At 39.3% G+C, this 16,274-nt stretch overlaps 1 protein-coding gene across 6 annotated transcripts in view; it reads left to right on the forward strand.

Moving 5' to 3' along the window:
- Window positions 1–16,274, forward strand: part of ripor3 (RIPOR family member 3) — a 193,766-nt gene that overhangs the window by 18,433 nt on the left and 159,059 nt on the right. Inside the window, exon 2 of one of the 6 annotated variants that reach the window (XM_072239980.1) lies at window positions 4,083–4,238. The exons of the other annotated variants lie outside the window; for them this stretch is intronic. The gene's annotated coding sequence lies outside the window, so the exon portion shown is untranslated. The remainder of the gene's footprint in view (window positions 1–4,082; window positions 4,239–16,274) is intronic. 6 annotated transcript variants of the gene reach the window in all.

Raw genomic sequence — 16,274 nt, forward strand, 5'->3', positions numbered from 1 at the left:
GTGGGAAAGTGTAAGATTTTGAACCTTGGTAAGAAGAATCAAAATATGGATTATTATCAAAATGAATAGACTCTACAAACACGTCAATCAGAGTTCAATTCCGGCACCCTCTGTAAGAAAGTTTGTACGTTCTTTCTGTGTCCATGTGGGTTTCATCTGGGTGCTCCAGTTTCCTCTTACAATCCAAAGATGTACCAGTTAGTTGGTTAATTGTGATGAGGCTAAGGTTAAATAGGTGGGTTTCTGAGCAGTGCAGCTCATTGGGCTGGAAGGGCCTTTTCTGAGCAGTATCTCTAAATAAAATAAATGATGCATTGCATTCTGTAAGCATTACTTTGTTTATAGTTTAAGGGTCAGTAACACACAATTAATAAGAGATACTATGGCTCTGCTTTGAATGTGAAGTTTAGCATGTAATGACTATCTGGACAATGACCTACAATTCTCCATCAGCAAGATTATTTGAGAAAAGGAAATAACTTGTTAATCACTAGTCATTCATTTTATATTTATAAATACCAAAGTGGCATTGTGTGTCAGAAAGATGCCTTTTTATACAATTTTCCATCCAAAAGGAGCTTTAATTAATGAGATTTCTGTTGGAATTGAAAATTGAATCGGTAAAAAAAAACTATCTGTTATGCGCAGTACTATGTATTTATTTGCACTTAATAATTATACAAGCAAATTAAGCATCCAAATAGACACAGTGGTGAGATAGAACCAGCTAATCCATTTTTGTTTTGTTAGTTTAGGACTAAAATTGTCAGGGTCACTGTATAAATTTTCCTGCAGTTCAAATAATGCCATAGGATCTTTTCTGTTGACTTGAGTAGGCTAGCAAGATATTGGTATATTCAGAGGACTGCTCCTCTTACTGAGAAGCACTCCCTCAGTTGTTCACTGAATTTTGTTTTTGATTATTTGCTCATATTCTTCTGTAACACCTATCCAGTAGACTTCTACATTATTGTTTAGAAAGTATTATGGCTGCACATAATTCAGTGTGACTTCAGTCCACTGTTCAGAAAAAGAGAAGCCATATGTGATGTTAAGCTCATTCAGCTTTCTTCTTAACTAGTTCATCAAGATTGAGGATACCTTGTTTCCATTCCAGTTTTGTTGGTTCTGAGGTAACTATTGAGGCTAAAGTGGAAACTACAAATTCTTCTGCAAACAAGTCATGGCATGGACAGGTGGGAATTTTGTGAGTGGTTTGCTGGTTATACAGTTCATCGGTCTATTACAGATATCTGGCCTTAAGATTCTAAAAAAATTCCCAAACATTGCTTCTCTGCTTTGAGTTTCCATGAACTAGAGATTCCCAGGAGTCAGCAGGAATGCTGCAGTTCTTCGAGAAGGCTTTGAACACATCCTTAAACCTTTTCCATTCTCCATTTGATAATGTCTTCCCATGACGGGGTTCAGAACAGATCATCTGTTTTGGAATCACAAACAAGAGAAAATCTGCAGATGCTGGAAAGACAAGCAACACACACAAAATGCTGGAGGAACTCAGCAGGCCAGGCAGCAGCAATGGAAAAAAGTACAGCCAACGTTTTGGGCTGAAACCCTTCAGCAGGACTGGAGAAAGAAAGCTGAGTAGATTTGAAAGGTGGGGGGAGGGGAGAGAGAAACACCAGGCAATAGGTGAAAAAGAAGGGGTGGGATGAAGCAAAGAGCTAGAAAGTTGATTGGTGAAAAAGACAGAAGGCCATGAAAGAAAGAAAAAAGTTGGGGGGCGGGGGTGAGCACCAGAGGAAGATGATGGGTAGTCAAGGAGATAACATGAGAGAGGTACAAGGGGATGGGAAATGGTGAAAGGGGGGAGGCATTACTGGAAATTTGAGAAATTGACGTTCGTGTCATCAAATTGGAGGCTACCCAAATGGTGGTGTTCCTCCAACCTAAGTGTGGCCTTATCCCAACAGTGGAGGAGGCCATGGATGGACATATCAGAAAGGGAATGGGAAGTGGAATTAAAATGCGTGGCTACTGGGAGATCCTGCTGGTTCTGGCGGAACAAGCGTTACACCTGCCCCTATACCTTCTCCATCACTATTATTCAGAGCCCCAAACAGTTTTTCCAGGTGAGGCGACACTTCACCTGTGAGTCTGTTGGTGTCATATACTGTGTTTGGTGCTCCTGCTGTGGCCTCTTGTATATTGGTGAGACCTAATGTAGATTGGGAGACCACTTCACCGAGCATCTACGCTCCCTCCACCAACATAGCTGAAATAACATAGACACACATAAATATTTTTCTTCCTCTCTTCTTAGATTAGATTATGAAGACACATAGTCCTCTTTTATTGTCATTTAGTAATGCATGCTTTAAGAAATGATACATTATTTCCTCCGGTGTGATATCACAAAACACAGGACAAACCAAGACTGAAAAAACTGACAAAACCACATAATTATACATATAGTTACAAACAGTGTAACAATACCATAACTTGATAAAGAAGTCCGTGAGCACAGTAAAGTTCAAAGTTTCTCAAATGTCCCACATTTCATGCAGACGGGAGAAGGAAGAAAAACTCTCCCTGCCATGCCGACCATAATCCGGCTCTGAGTCATCCGAAAACGTCGAGTTCTGATCAGCTCTCCAAAACCGAATACTGAGCGGCATCTCTGCCAAATGATTCGACCTCCTTCTCGGTCGCCAAAAGCAGGCAAGGCCGGGGATTTTGAGGCCTACCCTCTGAAAGATTCCCAACCACACAGTAATGACAGCAGCGGACAGGCGTTTCAGAAATTTCTCCAGATGTTCCTCTGTGCTTTCACGTCCATTTTCCATCAAATCATAATTGTCCACAGCCCATAATTAACAGGTACAACATCATTTTTCACCAGAGGGCTGCGCACGCGCGGCGCGCTGCCATCTTCTCCTCACGACAACCTTGTGGTAGTGACTAAAAATTTCAAATACTTGATAATGAAGTTTGCAATGAAAGACTCAGGTGCTGGCCTTAGAACAGTTTTTGGAATAGTAGAACAATTAACTCTGAGCCTAGTGATCCATTGCAGAATACGGTGGGATGAGTACACATCTTCAGAGTAAAAGTTCATTTTAAATGAATGTATAAGACCAATATTTTGCATATCATAAAAATAGACAAGTATTTACCTTAAATTCAACATTAGAGTTAAAGATGCAACATAAGCAATTTAAATTATTCATTTGCAGACACAATGCACATAAGTAAATTCATTTTAGGTAATAAAATATATAAATAGGGAATGTGCCTTACACATAAGGTATACATAAACTAGTTGATTTTATATGGTAAAGATTTTTATCAGAGCTACATAGAAAGAAATGGCCATTGCTTTATCACTTAGAAGTGCGTTTACCGCTGCTAAGACTTCATTACACTACAGGCACTAGTCCATTGGAAAACAAATCGCTGGTTGTCAGCTGCCATGGACTTAGTCCACTGGTCCTTTCCACTTAGAAAGTAAGTTGTTAGATATTAACATTAGATAGGTAACAAGATGATTGCCATTATGTTAACATTAAAATATTAAAATTGGTCTTGAAAAAGTTCCTATCTAATCCAAAGAGAAGGATTTAAGATGTGCTTCACACAGTTTGTGGATTCAGTGCATTGTCAAGTAATGGAAATCATGTTTGATGAATTATAAGTACTAGATTTTTTTAATCATGCATCTAATGAGGGAGATAAATAGAGAATCAGAGCATTTTTGGATTGTCAGAAGGTATTCAATAAATAGCAAACTAGAATTTACAGTATTTGGTTATGAAAGGGGTAATCACCTAGCATGGTTGGAGTGTTGGACACCATCTGAAAATACACGCAGTGTATGTTTGTGGTCCTCAGCTGCTGTAGCCCATCCACATAAAGGTTTGATGTGCTGTGTGTTCAGAGATGCTCTTCTGCACACCACTGTTACAATGTGTGGTTATTTGAGTTACTGTCACCTTCCTGTCAGTGTGATCCAATCTGGCCATTCCCCTATGATTACTCTCATTAACAAGGTGTTATTTCCTATAGAACTGCCACTCACTGGATTTTGTTTTTGTTTTTTGCACCATTCTCTGTGAACTCTATAGACTGTTGTGCATGAAACTCCAAGGAGATCAGCATCTTCTGAGATACTGAAACCATCCTGTCTGGGACAAACAATTATTCCATTGTCAAAGTCACTTAGATCACATTTCCTCCCATTCTGATGTTCGGCCTGAACAACAACTGAACCTCTTGACCATGTAAGCATGCTTTTATGCATTGAGTTGCTGCCACGTGATTAGCTGATTAGATATTTGCATTAACGAGCAGGTGTACAGATGTACCTAATGAAGTAGCCCTTGAGTGTAGAGATTAGGAATTACTGAGTCATTTGCAGAACGGTAGCAATTAATGCTTTGGATACTTGCAATCTACATTACTGACTTAGATGAATGTTTACGGTGTTACACATCTACAATAGGTTTGCTGTTGATAAAGTGAGAAAATGAGCTGATGTGTTAGTGTTCAGGCAACAATATAGAGATGTAAAATTGATCACTTCAGTTGGATGTATGGATAACCAAGATATATAAAATATGCTGAAAATTGTTAAATGTTGGAATTTAAAATGTTAAAAGTATCTTCCAAATATAAATGAGACTAAATTAGCAGGTTCTGCAAGCAATTAGAAAGACAAATAATATGTTAGGTTTTATTACACAGGAGCTGAAACTATTTAAGTAGTGCAAGATTTTCAATTACCACTCTAAGGGATTTAATCTAAAGTCAGACTGCAAAAAGCAGTCTTCTCCTTTAGATACAGGCTGTGTGCTCATGAAAATGTATTCCAGGTTTTTGATGAACATTACTACATGTGCATGGGTATACAAAGGTATCCAGTGTGCCTTCAAGTTACATGAAACAAATAAGGCAACATTACTAACACAAAATTAATCTAAAGCTCTGGAACAGTATTGATATTGGTTTATTGTTATCACATGTATCAAGATACAATGAAATGTTTGATTGCTGACTGTTCATATAGATCGGAATTATTACACAGTGCTTTGAGGCAGAACAAGTTAAAACGATAATAATGCAGAATAAAGTGTAACAGCTACATAGAAAGTGCAGTGTAGGTAAAGAATAAATTGTCAGACCATAATGGGGTAGATTGTGTGGTCAAGAGTCTATTTCATCATGCAGGAGATCTGTTCAAGAGTCTGATAGCAGCAGGATCAAATTTACCCTTGAACCTGGTGGTAAGTCTTTTGTATTTTATGCTTGATGGGAGAAGGGAAGGGTGGCGGGGTGCAGATGTGTCTCAATCAAAGGAAGTGTAAGGTGCTCCTTCCCTCACCCCTGGGCAAGGTGTAACACCTTCTTACCCCCCACCCAATCAGGGTCACGTGAAGCCATGGGAGCAGGTGGTGCATATCTCAAGTCCTGGTTATGCCACCACTAACACCAGGCAGCCAATCTCTGAAGAGTATTGATAATGGCTGGTGTCACCCATTTCACAAAGACACTGCCCAAAAGAAGGCAATGGAAAACCACATCTGTAGAAAAATTTGCCAAGAACAATCATGGTCATGGGAACATATTCATCTCCATCATACTGATATGGCACATAATGATGATGATGGGATAGGGGAGAAGAGAGAAATGTCCAGAGAGGGTGGGGTATTTGATTATGCTAGCTGCTTTACTGAGGAAGTTGCAAGTGTAGATAGAGTCCATTGAGGGCTAAAGTGTAGGCCACCCTCACTGAAGTGGCCTTAAATTAAGATTTGAGGTCTTCTTTGTGAGAAGGATAATACCTACCTGTTTCAATTTAACTTGCATGCTTGGTGTTTTCTCCCACCTGGAGACCATGGCAGTATTTTAGTCTCATACAGATTCATAGACCAGTAGAGCACATATACAGACCCTTTGGCCCAACCAGTCCATATTGACCATAAAGTCCATCCAACTTATCCAAGATGAATATATTCATAGAGGTTGCACCATTGAACTGAATTCTGGAAGGAACCAGCTATTCAATGAGATAAGATTAACTAGAATAGGCAGACATTTATTGGAATTTAGATGAATGAGAGATTATCTCAATGCCACAAATAAAATCTTTACAGGGAACAATGTGGATGCTTAAAGTCTGCTTCCTGTATCTATAGAAGTTACAACTAGTTCTCACAATCTTGGAGTCAGGAGCTTGTAATGTGTGACAATGAGGAAGAAAAAAATTCTCCATTTAGAGAATTCTAAATCTTTGAAAGGTTCTGTAGAGAGAAGCATAGATTGTTAATGGATGAGTATATTCAAGTTTGCAATCAAATAGTTCATTGCATTGAAGGTGTTAATGAATGTTCAAAGTAGTATGAAAAAGGTTCACAATTACATTGGATGCAGATTGAAAAGATACTTACTTCTACTTTTATGTTTTTATGATGGCCTCACACTGTTTACTTAAATATTTTTTCTTCCAGAGTACACTAAAGTTTCCATAGTAAAACTACTTCTCATCAATTCAAACAGTGTATTAGAATATACCGTAACTGATGCAATTTATTAGATGTTCAACCAAAAATTTGGATTGGCTAACAATAGTTAACTCAAAAGTTAAAAATGTAGCTAACTAAAAGGAACTTTGATTCCATTGCCTATTTGTTAAGACTTTGTATTTATGAAACAGTTTCTACAAACTATCTTACACAGGAATGCAATGTTCCTAGCAAACATCATCAGTGGCATTCTGCCAGTTGAATTAATTTACCATAGGGAATTGAAAAGTTAACAGTTTGTGTTAAACTTCATCGTAAGTAACTCTCACAGGGGATCTCAGGGTTTATAGCAGAGTTTACAACAGTCCAGGAAAAAAGACGATAGAGCCTAGTCAAGTCAGGAAATACTGAAGTAATTAAATCAATGTGACAAACTGGATCAAAACAATAGGCAATTTATAAGTTCTAAAGGGACAACAATTTTTTTGGAAATCAACTATTTGAGCTTTGCTATTTCTTCTGGTAAGATTTTTATTTACTTGTATATGGTAGATCATGATCTGTGTGAATGTGTTTCAAAACTTAGAATGTTTGAAGAATTCTTGTTATGTGTAACAATATGACTCTAATTTATCAGAATCTGGTGTTTTTTTTATAGTTAATCAGCCAAGGAGCAGAAGGTTAAGGTTTTATTAGAAACCATTGATATTGTATTATCCTACTTCTGTGTTAAAGCATATAGAATGGCTTTCCGTTTAAATGTACAAAAAGCAATGAGTAATTGCAGTTTTCCTCTATAACCATTAAGTTCTGTTCCCTATTTCTAAGCCACATTATGTGATTCTACATTACATATTCTGGTTAATGTGGAGTGCAGAACTTGGCGAACTCCAAATTTGTTGACATTACAGAGGATTAATGCCAGAATGGTAAAAATGAGTTTAGAGGAATCTCTTGCCGCATAGTTGACCAAAATAAATGTCACCATATGTACTAAACTCCAGCTATAAAAATATAAGAATCAGTACTGGGAAGATCTTGAACTGTAATGACTGTATTCGGTTTGAAACTTTGCCTGCAGGGCTGTTTGCCCTCCAAACAGCAATTCAAGCCACAACTTGTTGCTTGGAAAGAAAAAGCAATTTCTGAAGGTGGTCGGCAATTTTTTGCCATCAGCATCATATAGAAAAGAGACAGCATTGTATTCTGAGATTGTATTCTGAACTTTGCTCAGAATGAATGAATTAAACATTGTTATTTTCTGAGATTACAGTTATGACAAAAATAGATTAATTAAGTTGTATTTTTGAATATTAAGAGACATGGTAGGAAAGAGGAAGTTATATTCGATACACAACAACCTCTGAACAGTAGCCAGGATGTGGGACATAAATTACAATGGAAGATAGAAAAAACATGTAAAAAGGGCAGTGTTACAATGGTCATGGGGGATTTCAATGTGCAGGTAGATTGGGAAAATTAAGTTGGTGCTGGATCCCAGGAGAGGGAATTTGTACAATGCCTACAAGATGGCTTTTTAGAGTAGCTTGTGGTTAAGTCTACTAGGAAAAAAAGCAATTCTGGATGTGTAATGAACCTGATTTGTTTAGGGAGTTTAAGGTAAGGGAACCTTTAGGAGATAGTGATCATAATATGATAGAATTCACCCTGCAATTTGAAAGGGAGAGACTAAAATCAGATAAAGTCAGATACTACAGTTGAGTAAAGGGTTTTAACAGAAACAAGAAAAAGGAGCTGGCCAAATTTGATTGGAAGGGGAACTAGCAGAGATGGGGCGGATCAGCAATGGATGAAGTTTCTGGGAGCAAGTTGGAAGGTGTATAGGTACATCCCAGAGAATAAGAAGTATTCTAAAAGGAGAATGGCGTAACTGTGGCTGACAAGGGAAGTCAAAAACAACATAAAAGCAAAAGAGAGAGCAAAAAATTAGTGGGAAGTTAGAGGACTGGGAAACTTTTAAAAAACACGGAAGACAACTAAAAAACATAAGGAGAGGAAAGATAAAATTTGAAGTAAGCTAGCTGGAGGTGCAATGTGACTTGAGAGTCCTTGTACATGATTATCTAAAGATTAACTTGCAGGTTGAGTTGGTGGTAAAGAAGGCAAATCCAATATTAGCATTAATTTTGAGAAGACTAGAATGTAAAAGCACGGAAGTGATGCTGAGGTTTGATAAGGCACTCGTCAGACCGCATTTGGAGTATTGTAAGCAGTTTTGGCACCATTACCTAACAAAAGATATGCCAGCATTGCAGAGGATCCTGAGGAGGTTCATGTGAATGATTCCAGGAATGAGGGGATTAACATATGAGGAGTGTTTTGTGGCTCTGGGCTTGTACTTACTGGAGGTTAGGAGAATGAAGGGGGAATCTCATTGAAGTAGATCAAATATTGAAAGTCCAAAATAGAGTGGACATTGGGAGAATGTTTCCTGTAGTGGGTGAGTCTAGGATCAGAGAGCACAGCCTTAGAATAGAGAGAATTTCATTTAAAACAGAGATAAGAAGGGATTTCTTTAGCCAGAGGGTGGTGAATCTATGGAATTCATTGCCACAGACAGCTGTGAAGGCCAGATCATTAAGTGTATTTAAAGCAGATTTTGATAGGTTCTTGATTAGTCAGGTGTCAAAGGTCACAGGGAGAAGGCAAGGGAATGAGGTTGAGAGGGATAATAAATCAACCATGATGGAATGACAGAGCAGCTCGGTGGGCCAAATGGCCTAATTCTTCTGCAATGTCTTAAGGTCTTATGATCTGGTCTTAAATATATTGACAGCAAAGGGGGTTAAAGTGATAAAATGAAAGCCTGTAGCTTTCGCACCAAGTCAAATGAATTAATGGCACAAATGGAAGTAAGTGGATATAATATTATTCCCATTACAAAAACATCATCACAGATTTCCAGGATAATTAACATTTTGGAAGGGTGGGAAAGTGGGAATAGGGAATGATGTACTTCTGTTAATGAGACAGAAAAACTGTGCTGTGGTGGGAAATGATCTTGCTGAGACATGTTATAATGTAGAATCAATTTGACCGTGCTAAGAAATTGCAAAGGACAGACAATATTGGTAATAGTTATATTTTTGCCACCAAATAGTATTAGTAATAATGGGAGAGGCATTAGTCTGTAAATGAAAGGTGAATGCAACAGAGAAATACAACAACTATGGCAGACTATATCCTACATGTTGATGGGACAGATAACATACATTACAATAACATGGAAAATGGAATATACAGAATACTTTTCAAGATCAAAACATTGTGGAAACTATAAGAGAAACAAATACTGGAAATCTCAAGCAATACATAGAATCTGTTGGAGGAAATCTACAAATCAGGCAGCATCTATGGAGAGGAGTAAACAGTCGATGTCTCGGGCCGAGACGCTTCATCAGGAACGGAAGGAGGAGGAAACTAGAATAAGCAGGTGGGGGAGGGGAGGAAGTACAAACTGGCAGGTGAAACCAGATGAGGGGTAAGGTAGCAGGGGGAAGCCTGCTTCAAGGAAAACTTCTGTATAACGATAAAAGGTTGATTGTTAATCTTGTTGACAAGTGTATTTGGGAAAGAAGGACCATAATGTGATAGAATTTGACATTGAATGTGATGTTCTTCGATATAAAACTAAGATCTTAAATCTAAACAAGTTACGAGAGGGAAATTTGTCTGTGGCTGATAGGGTGAATACATTGAAAGGATTGATGGTAAACAGGCACTGTTGAACTTCTAAAAAACAGTAAACAAGTTCAGAAATAAAATTCATTAAGACACAAAGACCCATCAGAAAAGTGGTTTTCTATGGATGACCGAAGAAATTAAAATTAGTTATAAATCAGATAAAGTTTATAAGTTTGAAGAAATAACAGTATAATCGGTTACATTTTAGAACTCAGCAGAGGAAGGTTAAGAAATTAGTTAGGGAAGGCAAGGCCTAGTTAGGCTAAAGATATAAAAACAGACTATGGAAGCTTTTAAGAGGTTTTAAACAGTTGTTCTGTTGGTCTTCATAGAGGAAGATTGTGTGTATATATTAGAGAAACAAGAATTTAGCAAGAAAGGAAAACTGATGGATCTAAGTATGAGACACAAAATAATTTTGGTAACTTGCTCAGTTCGAAAGCTAACAAACCCCCAAAACATCCAAGATTGTGTAAGAGATCTACATGCCAGAACTCTGGAGATGAGTTCACAGCTTAAGAGATAGTGTATGCTCTGGTTATGAGCTTCCATGGCTCTATAGATTTCTTGTGCATTGGTGGGGAGCAAATATGACTCTACCCTTCAAGAAAGGAGAGGGAAAACAAAAATACACAACTACCAACCTATTGGCCTATCATTAATGATCGACAAAATGCTGGATTCACTGAAAGAGAGCCCACCAAAAACCTGAAGTCCTCCCTCCTGTGCCAACTCCTTATCAACGTGTTAAACTGTAGGATCTTCCTCTTTCTTGCCTCACTAACATGTGGCACAGGTAGCAATCCGGAGATCACAATCCTAGGCATCTTGTCCTTTAACTTAGCACCTAACCACCCGGACTCATTTTGTAGCACCTCGTCATGCATCACTGCCCTTTTGTACTGATGTGGACCACGACCCTTGCTGCTCACCTTCCCACTTTATGGACTTTATCAGAGATGTCCCTACCCTGGCACCCAGGATGCAACGAACCAGCCGGGAACTTCATTCTTATCCACAACACCTCCTCTTGTTCCCCTAACCAATGAATTCCCTATCACTGCATCTCACCTCTTCTCCCTTCCTTACTGAGCCACAGAGCCAGATTTAATGCCAGAGACCTGACTATGGTGGGTTTCCTCTGCTAGGTCATCCCCTCAGAAGTATCCAAATTGTTATACCTGTTGTTGAAGGAAATGACCAAAGGGGTGCTCTGCACTAGCTGCCTATCCCCTTTCTCCCTCCTGTTAGTCACCGAGTTACCTGTGTCCTGCACCTTGGGTGTAACTACCTCCCTCTCTAGAGTTCATTCATTTCCTGCTCCAATTTCTTAACACAGTCTGTGAGAAGCTGCAGCTGAATGCACATCTTGCAGTTGTAGTTGTCAGGGACACTGGAGGTTTCCCTGCCTTCCCACATCCTGCAAGAGGAGCATTCCAGTATCCTCACTGGCATTGCCACTGCTCTAAATGTGCAACAAGAAAGAAAGAATAAATAATGAAAATAAGATTTCATTGAAGCTTCAATGAGCCAAAGGCTTAACTCCCCACACGGACACTGGCACACTGTCACAATGGCCACTCCCCTTAAACCTAACTTCTTTTTATTGGTCACTTTTTAAGTGTCACTAAGATTCTCTGGACCAGTACTGTGAATGGCAGATTTGCTGTGTGAGGAGAAACTAAGTAAACTGTGATTGCATTCTTTATATTTTAGAAGAAGAAAAAGAGATCTCAGTAAAACATGACATTCCAGCAGGCTAGATGCAGGAAGAAAGATTCCTGACTTAGGAATCTCAGACCAGGAGGCACAGTTTGAGAATAAGCAAACAGCCTTTTAAGACTCAGCTAAGGATAAATTTCTTCACTCAGAAGGTTGTGAATATTTCAATAGTCAATAGACAATAGGTGCAGGAGTAGGCCATTCGGCCCTTTGAGCCAGCACTGCCATTCACTGTGATCATGGCTGATCAACCACAATCAGTACTCCGTTCCTGCCTTCTCCCCATATCCCTTGAATCCGCTATCATTAAGAGCTCTATCTAACTCTTTCTTGAAAGCATCCAGAGATCTGGATGTCCAGATAGAAAGCATCAAATTCTCTCTCTTGGAAAGCTATCAAAGCACAGCCATTGTATTTATTCAAAACAGTTTTCAATAAATTTCTGGCACTATGAGAATCGAAGGATATGGAGATATTGCTCTAAAATGGGAGTGAGATGGAAGATCAGACTTGATCTTAATAAAGCGGAGTTGCCTTGACAGGCCGGTTGGCCTCCTGATCCTATTTCTTATTTTCTTATCTCCAAACTGCAGGAAATGCTGAACTGCAATCAGTAGATCAACATTTAGTTGAATTTCTCTCGCTCCCCCACCTAATCCTTGAGGGAGAAATCATCCATTACTGCATTTAGCCTTTGAACATATGTAATAGTATTGATGTTTTTGCATTACTGTCAGTCAGAAGTTTTGAAGTGGCAGACATACGTGTTTTAGGCTTTACTGTGTATGGAAGTCTTGAGATTGAATAAGAAAGAGCATATATTCAAACCAGTAAAAGGCAAATTTTGGGCAATATATAAAAAAATCCTTTTTATTTAGTGTAGTACGATCAAAATATGGAATGGTCTTGTGGAGCAGTCAGCTGAAATGAAAATGTCGAACCATTAACAAAAAAAATTGGATTTTACATTCAGAATTTTTTTGTTGATTGAATGTCTATGTGATGTTTCTGTACGGACATTTTACATTCAATTAGTGATAGTATTTTCAAAGTAAGTCAATGGCTATATAGTAGTTTAGGACATCCTAATAGAAATGAAAAAAGTGAAAGAATAAATTTAAATGGCTTCTTCTTTCTCCCTTTTAAGTTGCTATGGCATATTTTAAGGGGAAGGTATTCCTTTGATCTATATTCAAACTTAACACACATAAAATGTTACCAATCTAGATAAGCCTTTTATTAGTGTGCATATGAGCAGTAGAATGTGGGATTGTTGATGGGTATGTGAGGAAAATAATATGGGAGTAATGCATGTTGATGTTTGAAGGAGAGGATGACTCCAGTGGGTTGAAATGTCTTTTTACCCATGCTATATGGTTCTGGGGCTTTATACTCAGTGGCCAGTTTATTAGGTATCTCCTAAAAGATGGCTTTCTGCAAGCTACTGTTGTAATGCATGGTTGTTTGAGTAACTATCGCCTTCTTATCAACTTGAATCAGTCTGGCCGTTCTCCTATGATTTCTCATTAACGAGGAGTTTTTGCCCACAGATCTGATGCTCACTGGATGCTTTTTTGTTTTTCACACCATTCTCTATAAACTGTAGAGACTGTTGTGCTTGAAAATCCCAAAAGACCAGCAGGTACTCAGATCACCCTCTCTGGTACCAGCAATCATTCCACAATGTCACTTAGATCATATTTCTTCCCCATTCTGGTGTTTGGTCTGAACAACAACTGAATATCTTGACCATATCTACATGCTTTAATGCATTGAGTTGCTGCTACATGATTGGCTCATTAGGTTAATGAGCAGGTGTACAGGTGTACCTAATAAAGTGGCTACTGAGTGTATAATCCTTTGCAGTTATATGTAGTAACTATGATATTTCGAACTAGAGGTGCAGTTGGCAATGGGAACAAATGATCTAAGTGATTGAGGCCTGACATTGACTGACACAACTTTCTTCCTGCGGCCTTCACAGTTTTGTTCTAGAAAGCCCTGCAAACAGGTATATTCAATTCTCTAATTTTCCATTTCCTCCACTGAGACCTCCAGAACAATGTGAGATAGCTGTGGAGCCTTCTATTTCTCACATTACTATTATTCCAATGCTTTTCATTCCTGTCAAACTGTGTTCCACAATGTTCTTCACCTGTTCTTTAAGAGCAGCAAACTGACCTTAAGTAATGCATGCTTGCCTTAAGCGAGCTTACCTCTTGTGATATTGAGTCATATACTGAGCCTTGAAGCCAGTGAAATCGACATTATAATGTTGGGTCCAATGGCATCAAGTGCCTGGAGGTCTAAATTTCAAAAGCTTTTAAGAAGGCAGGGATTATGGCTGGTCAGTAGGTTGTGAGTTTTGTGCCAAGTCTGAAATCTTGATCATCGACCATCTTCTTCCTCAGTTGACTAAGGGCTGTGCTGGTGCATTGATGGCAGTGCTGAATTTTATCATTGACGTCCGTGTTCACTGAGAGACAGCTCCAGAGAAATGGGAGGCAGTCCAGACTTTCTAGGGTCTCAGTGTAAACCTTTTTGTTGTCAAAAGGCAGGGCGTTGTGGATATTGAATGTTTGTTCTTGATAAAAGACAAACTTGTGTGGGTAAAAATGCTAGAACTATTTTTATTTACAGAATGGCTTCAGCTCAACCACACATTACTCGGGACACTCCAGCTGCCAACAGCGTGTGTTACCCTTTCACCAGCATCCCTTCCTGTTCCGGGTCAACTGCCCGCATTGCACACTAGGAACTGAAGTTCTTCATTATGTACACACATAGTAACACATGCTCCTCCTTTAAAGAAAACAAACACAATAGCATGTCCTCATAAACCTGCATGTCCTCATAAACAATAACTCTGGCAGGGTTTGCAAGACATTACTTCCTACAAAGTGAAACCCAATAGCATGAATGGCAGCAATGCTTCACTACCAGATGAACTCAATACCTTCTATGCACGCTTTGAAAGGGAGAACGCAATTGCAGTTGTGCAGACCGCTGCTGCACCAGATGACCCTGTGATCTCCGTCTCAGAGGCTGATGTTAGGCTGTCTTTAAAGAGTGAACCCTTGCAAGGCAGAAGGTCCCAATGGAGTACCTGATAAGGCTCTGAAAACCTCTGCCAACCAATTAGTGGGAGTATTCAAGTACATTTTCAACCTCTCACTGCTACGGGTGGAAGTTCCCACTTGCTTCAAAAAGGCAACAATTATACCAGAGCCTAAGAAGAATAATATGAGCTGCCTTAATGACTACGCCCGATAGCACTCACACCGACAGTGATGAAATGCTTCGAGAGATTGGTCATGACTAGACTGGACTGCTGCCTCAGCAAGGACCAAGACCCACTGTAATTTGCCTATCGCCACAATAGGCCAATGGCAGACGCAATCTCAATGGCTCTCCACACAGCTTTAGACCACCTGGACAACACAAACACCTACATCAGGATGCTGTTCATCGACTATAGCTCAGAATTTAATACCGTAATACCATGATTGAGAAGTTGTAATAACTGGGCCTCTGTACCTCCCTCTGCAATTGGATCCTCAACTTCCTAACTGGAAGACAATCTGTGTGTATTGGTGATAACATATCCTCCTCGCTGACGATCAACACTGGTGCACCTCAGGGGTGTGTGCTTAGCCCACTGTGTGGCTAGGCATAGCTTAAATACCATCTATAAATTTGCTGATGATACAAATATTGTTGGTAGAATCTCAGGTGGTGATGAGTGGGCGTACAGGAGTGAGATATGCCAACTAGTGGAGTAGTACCGCAGCAAAAACCTGGCAAACAGTCAGTAAGACAAAAGAGCTGATTGTGGACTTCAGGAAGAGTAAGACGAAGGAACACATATCAATCCTCATAGGGGGATCAGAAGTGGAGAGAGTGAGCAGTTTCAAGCTCCTGGGTGTCAAGATCTCTGAGGATCTAACCTGGTCCCAACATATCGATGGAGTTATAAAGACGGCTATACTTCATTAGGAGTTTGAAGAGATTTGGCATGTCAACAAATACTTTCAAAAACTTCTATAGATGTACCATGGAGAGCATTCTAACAGGCTCATCACTGTCTGGTATGGGGGGCTACTACACAGGACTGAAAGAAGCTGCAGAGGGTTGTAAATCTAGTCAGCTCCATCTTAGGTACTGGCCTACAAAGTACCCAGGACATCTTCAGGGAGAGGTGTCTCAGAAAGGGCCTCCAGCACCCAGGGCATGCCCTTTTCTTACTGTTACCATCAAGTAGGAGGTACAGAAGCCTGAAGGCACACACTCAGCGATTCAGGAACAGCTTCTTCCCCTCTGAAATCCAATTCCTAAATGGACATTAAACCCTTGGACACTACCTCACTT

The sequence above is a fragment of the Mobula birostris genome, chromosome 2 (assembly GCF_030028105.1).
Source record: "Mobula birostris isolate sMobBir1 chromosome 2, sMobBir1.hap1, whole genome shotgun sequence".
Classification (NCBI taxonomy): domain Eukaryota; kingdom Metazoa; phylum Chordata; class Chondrichthyes; order Myliobatiformes; family Myliobatidae; genus Mobula; species Mobula birostris.